This window comes from Seriola dumerili, unplaced genomic scaffold (assembly GCF_002260705.1).
Source record: "Seriola dumerili isolate Sdu_G_001 unplaced genomic scaffold, Sdu_1.0 BDQW01000081.1, whole genome shotgun sequence".
Taxonomy (NCBI): domain Eukaryota; kingdom Metazoa; phylum Chordata; class Actinopteri; order Carangiformes; family Carangidae; genus Seriola; species Seriola dumerili.
Window position 1 is genome coordinate 3,233,071 of NW_019174336.1, and position 7,577 is coordinate 3,240,647.

General features: G+C 38.9%; 1 non-coding gene across 1 annotated transcript; it reads right to left on the reverse strand.

Moving 5' to 3' along the window:
- Nucleotides 1-7,238: 7,238 nt before the first annotated feature.
- trnap-agg lies at nt 7,239-7,310 on the reverse strand. The gene has a single exon. It is a non-coding gene; the product is annotated as a tRNA-Pro (tRNA).
- Nucleotides 7,311-7,577: the final 267 nt, after the last annotated feature.

Genomic DNA, 7,577 nt, shown 5'->3' on the forward strand with positions numbered 1-7,577 from the left:
ATAAGGGCCGGCCCAGACTTTATGGGGTCCTGGCCATGATTTGCGGCCCCCCATCGCCTAAGTTTGAGCTTAGAAACGCTCTACTATGGAGACGCAACAGTCACAGAGAGATTGCGAGCTGTCTGGAGCGATCTAGGTACAACTCACAGACCTCACTTTGAGAGAGGTAAGTGAGAAGCTCAAATGTGGCCATCTTTGCTTGGGAAAGGCTCCCCGTCTCTGTTAGTCGGCACGCATCAGCCTCTTCTCCGCAAGTGAGTTTGTCTTCAAGAATCTTACTCAGGTCCCTCCATGTCTGTGCATCAAGCTGGCTAAAGTTGACAAGTGCCTCAAAGTTGTCTCTAATTTCCCCCAGAGACAGAAGGTGGTCCTCCAAAGACTGGACGCTACAGTCATTATAAAAGGAGTACTTTACATTTCGTACGTACGTTCGTCCGTCTCATTCTTGTGGACGTGATATCTCAGTAATGCCTTGACAGAACTTCTTCAAATTTGGCACAAATATTCACTAAAACTCAAAGGATGAAGTGATTAGATTTTGGTGGTCAAAGGTCAACGTCACGGTGACTTCACAAAAATGAGATTTCTAGCCTTGTGAATGCAATATCTTGAGATCTCTTCAAAGGAATTCCTTCACATTTGGCACAAATGTCCACTGGGATTCAAGGATAAAGACAAATACAATTTTAGCCATAACTCAAGATTTCACACAGAAATTATGACTAAATTTCACACAAATGGTTAATATTTTATATGATTCTGGATAACAGAGATGTAATCTGAAACTAGTCTGAGTGGCAGAGGCATACAACCAAGAGGCGGTAATTCTAGTCTTTGTTTTTTTCAATGAGGCCCACTGCAACATCAAGCTGCATGTTGGTTGATTGAAGAAGCTTGTGGTGTTAACTTTGGAGAGAAATAATCGAAATGATTCGACAACTTTTATTGTGGAGTCATTAGCCTTTTCCCCGATTTTTAACAATGCTTCTCTCACCTTGTCTGCTTGGTACTGTAAAGGTTCAATATCCCATTGCGTTTCACTCTAGGACTCGAGTGTGATGTTCACATGCTTCTTCAAGATATCCCACCTTTGAGAAGAACCTGACAAGAGTCTGAAGTTTTTCCACTTTCCAAAAAAGAAGTGACATCCATGGAGGCTTTAGCAGCAATTCTTCAAGCCTGTGGAGAATAAGTGTGGACAAGCCTAGCCCAGTAGATTCAGGAGCTATGAGAAATCCCAAGAAGTATTCCTTTATCTCTGACACCAGAGATACACAGAATAGCATCAGGGCTGCAATCCAATACTATAATAGTATAATATTTAAAATCTGATTTCTGCCACCATTGTGTTCAGTATTTTGTTAGTGAGGATACTTATCAGCTCACTTTGGATTGTTTCGTCCAGTATGCTGTGCTCCCCTGTCGATTTGTCAGCACATGATCTCTCAAAACAGGATCAAATTTAGATATCAGGTCCTTCTTTTAGAAAGTTCCCATGGTTGTTCTGATCTAATGTATCAACTCTTTCTGCCAAGACTGAATAACACTAATTAGACAGGTGAGAACATCTCTCCAGTGAATCTTTCTGCATCCAAGAGGGCCATATTTGTCTCCTCTGTAATTTCTCTCTTTGAAAAAGTGTGCAAAATCCTACTTTTTACCATGTTGTTGCAATGATCAGGGCTTTTTTCATGCTGTTTCAGTATATTGACCCAGTCCCTCTGTCCCTCTGTCCCTCTGTTATCAGGTTTATGGACTTTCTGGAAAACAATTTGCGGCATCATTTCAATCAGGAGAGCTTTCGTTGTGAGCCAACAAATAAGATTTTATTGCCATGTGCAAAACAAGAAAAGAAAAGTGAGAGATGTGAGAGTCTTTGGTGATTAGACCCCATCGTGATGTCATCATATTTGAGAATGGGTTGAGGCTGTGCAAAGTATAGGACACCCAGATCTAGACACTGGTGGTGGTGGTGGTGATGGGAAGAGAATGCTGGAGATCTGGATGTGATGTGGAGAGGACTCTGATGAACTTGACCTGGTAGTGGATATGAAGACTTTAGGTGAATGGAGTGGAGGAGGGTTGAAGCAATATGCACTGAAATGACAGGTGATGGCAGAGGAGAGGAGAACAGATTTTAAAGTTTGACAGCTATAATGTGATTGGCTGGTTGAGATTGTGGTGAAATCTGATTGGCTACAGAAAACACCTGAAGTCAGCTGATTATGAGAAGTGGAGAAAGAGGGAGAAAATTGTAAATGAAAGAGGCATATAGATAGTCTTCCTGATTTAACTTACACTTAAATTAATTTCTTTAAGTGAGCCACCTCTGCTTGATTTTTTCCCCCCATTAATTAATGTCATAGTGGCAGTGGAAGCTTTGGCCATTGATTTTAATGGGAGAATTTATAGCTACTGTTATATTTTGTTAGCTATTGTTAGATTAAAACAATAGCTAGCTAGCTAGCTAACATTAGCTGAACATAACTTCACTGAACTGAAGGCTTGTTTAACGCATTCATCTAGCCAGTGAATGTTTATGGTAAACTACTGTAATTAGTCGTCATCATACTTCTCATACATCCTCTGTCTTTTCTCTGCTCCAGAAGGATGTGTCCTTTTTTGTGACATTACTTTTTTGCTACTTTTTCCATCGACACAGAGGAGAGGGCTGTAGCCTAACATTAAAATACAGTTACGGTGCACATGAACGTGACACCAGCTGTGACAAAGGCAGCAGGAATCAATTAAACCAGTCGTATCAGCTTGCCAGCACATTAAAATCATATTGTGTTTCTGTATGATTACCATTTTGAGATAATATATCCAAAAAAAAAGCAAACCAAAAAACTAGAGACCATCTTGCAACGTGATCACACCAGCTGCAATGCCTGTCCACATGTTGATGACTGACTGATCACTCGGTAACAAGAATATGGGATATGGTCAGCACACCTGAGCTGATCAAAGTACTATTTACCACTGACGATGGAAAGAGCAACAAGGAGAGTGGATACTACTCTCATCAGGTGGTGAAACATCTGTTGGATATAAATAGGCTGGTGGTAGATGCTATAATTTACAGATGTCCCCTAAATACATCAAATGCAGACTATTGGTAGACATTACAATTTACAAATGTTCCCTGTACATCATCAGGGGCCCAGCTTAGGGGGTTTTGGGCCAGTTTGCTTTATAGTCTTTATCATTAGTCATTATGGGAGGTTTAAGGGGTTTATAATTGTCATTGCAAAATGTACCAATATGAGGGGCTATTGGGGGCCTCTTTTCTCCTTGGGGGACCCTGATATTTACCTGGTTTTTGCATCTCAGCATATTAGCCTATTGGGTTATTTTGGTATTTACTACTTGTTTCCACTGCCCCCATGGGGCCACACAAAAAGTTTTGATGGTGTGATTTGGTTAATAAACCACTAGTTTGAAACTAGCTAGTAGTTAATAACACTAAACTATGGATTTATGAAGAGCTGGTGCAGCCGAATCCTTTGTATTTGTATTTGAATATTGCAATCTTTTTCTTTGGTTCTACCTGGGATGAATTTGGAACATGGTTCCTGGCTGGCACTATCATCACCAATACACATAATGTACCGAATATTAGAGTATATCTAATCACATGTTACTGTAGTTGTGCCTAAAGTTGTATATTGTTGTTTATTTGTGTAAAGATTTTATGCTTTATAGTGCATTTTCCTTTTTATGGGTACCATGTAAGGAGCAGTTCTCCTATTAACCACTAGATGTTGCTCCAAGAAAATTCATATTATACTGTGAATGTGAAAATGGCGTTGAATTGACTTTTTTTGAGTCTGAATGAATAAAGGGTTGTTCAGGTCAGGCCGAGGCCAAAATGCAGGCTCATGCAGTCATACAGAGTGGTACCCTGAGCTCCTGTAGTAGCTGCTGCACCACAGCTTTGCGTAGATGCACCATGGTTTGCAATCCATAGCAGCTTTGCTACATTTTGCTTGTTGCTGCCAGCCAGTCTGTATTTTCACTTTCTTAGATTTGATCAGTTTGGAGATTGGAGCTCATATGGAACCAGGCTATTATTAGTTAACATAAAAACATTAGACAGGCCTCTGCCACCCTGATTTTCACTGTCGCTCCTCTGCTCAGTGTAACTATGTCCTCCTTTCAAAATCACATTTATCTGTTGACTGGAGGCTGCAGTCGCCTGGTGGAAATCTTTCATCTTGCCTGTGTAGTGCCCTTCAGAGGGCCCTACCGGCTGTTTGGATTTTAGCCAAGGTTACTATAGAAACACACAGAGGGAGAAGTGCAGGAAAACAGGAAAGGCTGGCTCATGCTAATGGAAAACATGCTTATTGATTTCCACAAAAAACACACACATTTTAAATATATATATATATATATATATATATATATACATAGTAAACATAGAAGTTTTATTTTTGTTAGTGATCAGTTTGCATAACCTGTGAACCTTATGAAAAAAATGACTGATTTAATCAAACAGAAAGTATGGATCATTGTTAAACTGATTGATTGACTGAAGTTATCAGAAGGAAGATCATCTCCTGACATAAACACAGATGATCAATATCTGTTCACACCAAAGATGAAGCCTTTAAATGGCTGTTCCTCAAATGAATTCTTTACAGCAGATTCACACACAGTGTTAAATGCAGTTAGGGATACATAATACACAATCCTTTTGCAAAAAAATTGTTCTCAAAATATACTGATATTTAGTTATTTTACTAAGTATTTATTGTTTCTCAACAGAGTTGATCAAATTAGATTGATTTGTGATCGAGTGACTTCATCCAATCACAGCCTGACACTAAGGGTTTGGCATGTGTATGTGTGTGTGTATGCGCGCACGCGGCCTCAGAGGAGTGCTATTCTCTTTGAGGTGAGTTTGATATTCATGGCAGACACCTGCACAGATCACAGCTGAAAAATTTAAATGGTGTTGACTGTGAGAATATGGAACCAACAAACGAACGAACGAATGAACAGATGAATGAATTAAACTGTTGATCAAACGTATTAAATTAAAATGTATGTTTGATTGAAGTCAGCCACACAGAATGCACTCAACATGCATATTAAAAAAATTAACATGAATAAATGCACACATGAGCAAGAGAGTAAATGAATGAATGGATGAACAAATGAGACAGAGTGAATGAATGAGTAAGTAGACATCAAATAAATGACAGTGTGTGAATAAAGTGAATGATGAGAGAAAATGTTCAGAAATGTTATCTGAGCTGCATCAAACACGAATACCGTGACCAATTGTACTTTGTGATGGCTAAATTCTATCTGCGTTATCGGCACTGAAATTACTCATTTTGATGTAGTGACTTTTATAAATGAAATTTGCAGTATCTGTCAGAGTTTCCATTTACATATGTCATCCAAATTTAGTTGCAAGTTTGTAACGTGATCAGGAGTTTGTGGTAGAATCTGACACATAGAAGATCAGGAAAAGAAATTAATACATTTTTGGGCTCATCTTTCTCCCTTATTATATCATGTACGAAATTTGATAAAGACATTTGTCGGAGCAGTGGTGAAAAAACAAAAATGAAAATTCTGTAAAAGGCAGGAAATGAGTTGAACTATATTGGGAATTACCTAAACTACAAAAATCTAAGCAGAAAGCTTTCTCTTTATGGAGTTTAATTAGCAGTGATATTTGGTAAGTATAATGGTAAAGTAAGTTGACTTTTTGTATTGTCATTGTGATCTGAACCTCCAAAGGTTCAGAGGCCAGGGATGGTGGTAAGATTTTTGAAATTTCTGTCTGTATCTTGGACCTCTTTTAAGAAACTGCGTTCAAAATGTGATAGAAACTTTTAACATGTGTCTGCTATGAAATGGTGCAGGTTTGTGTTATCTCTATAACACAAACTGAAAGTTCAGGGTTTCATCAAAAAAATGAGGAGTGAAATGTCACAATTCACGCCATTACCACTGTAACCTGCACTAATAAACTTGTACATGCATGTTACATAATAAAATCCGCTTTTGGAGAACAGATCCTCCAAGTCTTGTTGTGGCTCCTTGTCACGTGTCAGATGTTGATGAATTGTTAGATGTTTCACCGAAGAGACGTTTCCCCTCTGGACTTCTCAGATTGTTGCACATATATCACATGCACAAATAAATAACTGCTTGAGACCAAAAGAGATAAAACTCTGCATTATCAAAGTAAAAAAGGAAATATACAAAAAAAGGTGTGGTGCTCCATCCAACAAAGTCATCCAAACAATGCAACCAATTAACTGTTCTGGTAGGTCTGCTTTGACATATTTACAGACATTTGTTGCACCTTTGTTATGTTGCTTATGATTTCAAAGGACCTCTCACACCCTAGGCAAGAATCATTTCCCTACATCAACGAGCCACGAAACACTGAAATTTATCTCAAGAAAAATCTCAAATTTGAAGCTGAGCCTTAAAACATAACAAAAAATCGTAACAAATACACACGGTGTAGTTGTGGTTCCTACTTACTTGTCAACTTTCAGGTGTCTATCAATTGTTAGTATTTCCACTAAAGAAACATTTTCCTCAGTACTTTACATAAAAATACCATTTTGTAGAAAGAACCATTGGCAGGTGAAGGAAAACATAGAGAATAGACAAGAAAAATGGCGTTCCATGCCTTCTGTAGATTCCATAGACTTGTAGAATCAATGTCGGGGCACAATGAAGGTGTTCTGGTGGCCCAAAAACATGTTTGGACAGTTTTCTCTGTCATTTGTCACCCTTGTGCATATGTGCATGCTTGCAATGTCCAAATGAGAAAAACCTTTTAATTGCTCTTGTAGGTATGCTTTGAGACATGTGGAGAACGACCATCACTGCATCATTCCGAAGAATGGGCTCGTCCGGGAGTTGACCCCGGGACCTCTCGCACCCAAAGCGAGAACCATCCCCCTAGCCCAAGGAGCCACAAAAGGTTGGCATTTATCTCAAGAAAAATCACAAGTTCTAAGTTGAGCTTTAGAACATATTTTCATTTGAACAATTAAATATGTTTGTGAGGCCTAAAGAAAAGCACAGTCAGACCTTAATGAACACTTAAGAGATTCATAATGCCTTCTACAAGGTATCTAAATACACACTTGATACTAATGTCAAAGGAGGAGACATGAGCAAAGAGCACATGTTCACAGAGCACTCAGGTGAATTTCAGGGCTAATACCAATGGCCACTACCAGACCTTTGCAAACAAGGGGCTCGTCCGGGAGTTGAACCCGGGACCTCTCGCACCCTAAGCGAGAATCATACCCCTAGACCAACGAGCCACAAAAGGGTAAAGTTTATCTCAACAAAAATCGCAAGTTCTAAGTTGAGCTTTAGAACATTTTTTTCATTTGAACAAGTAAATGTGTTTGTGAGGCCTAAAGAAAAGCACAGTCAATCCTTAATGAACACTTAAGAGATTCATAATGCCTTCTAAAAGGTATCTAAATATACACTTGATACTAATGTCAAAGGAGGAGATATGAGCAAAGAGCATGTGTTCTAACATGTTCACAGACAATTGAGGTGTTCTCCTGGGTGAAAACTAC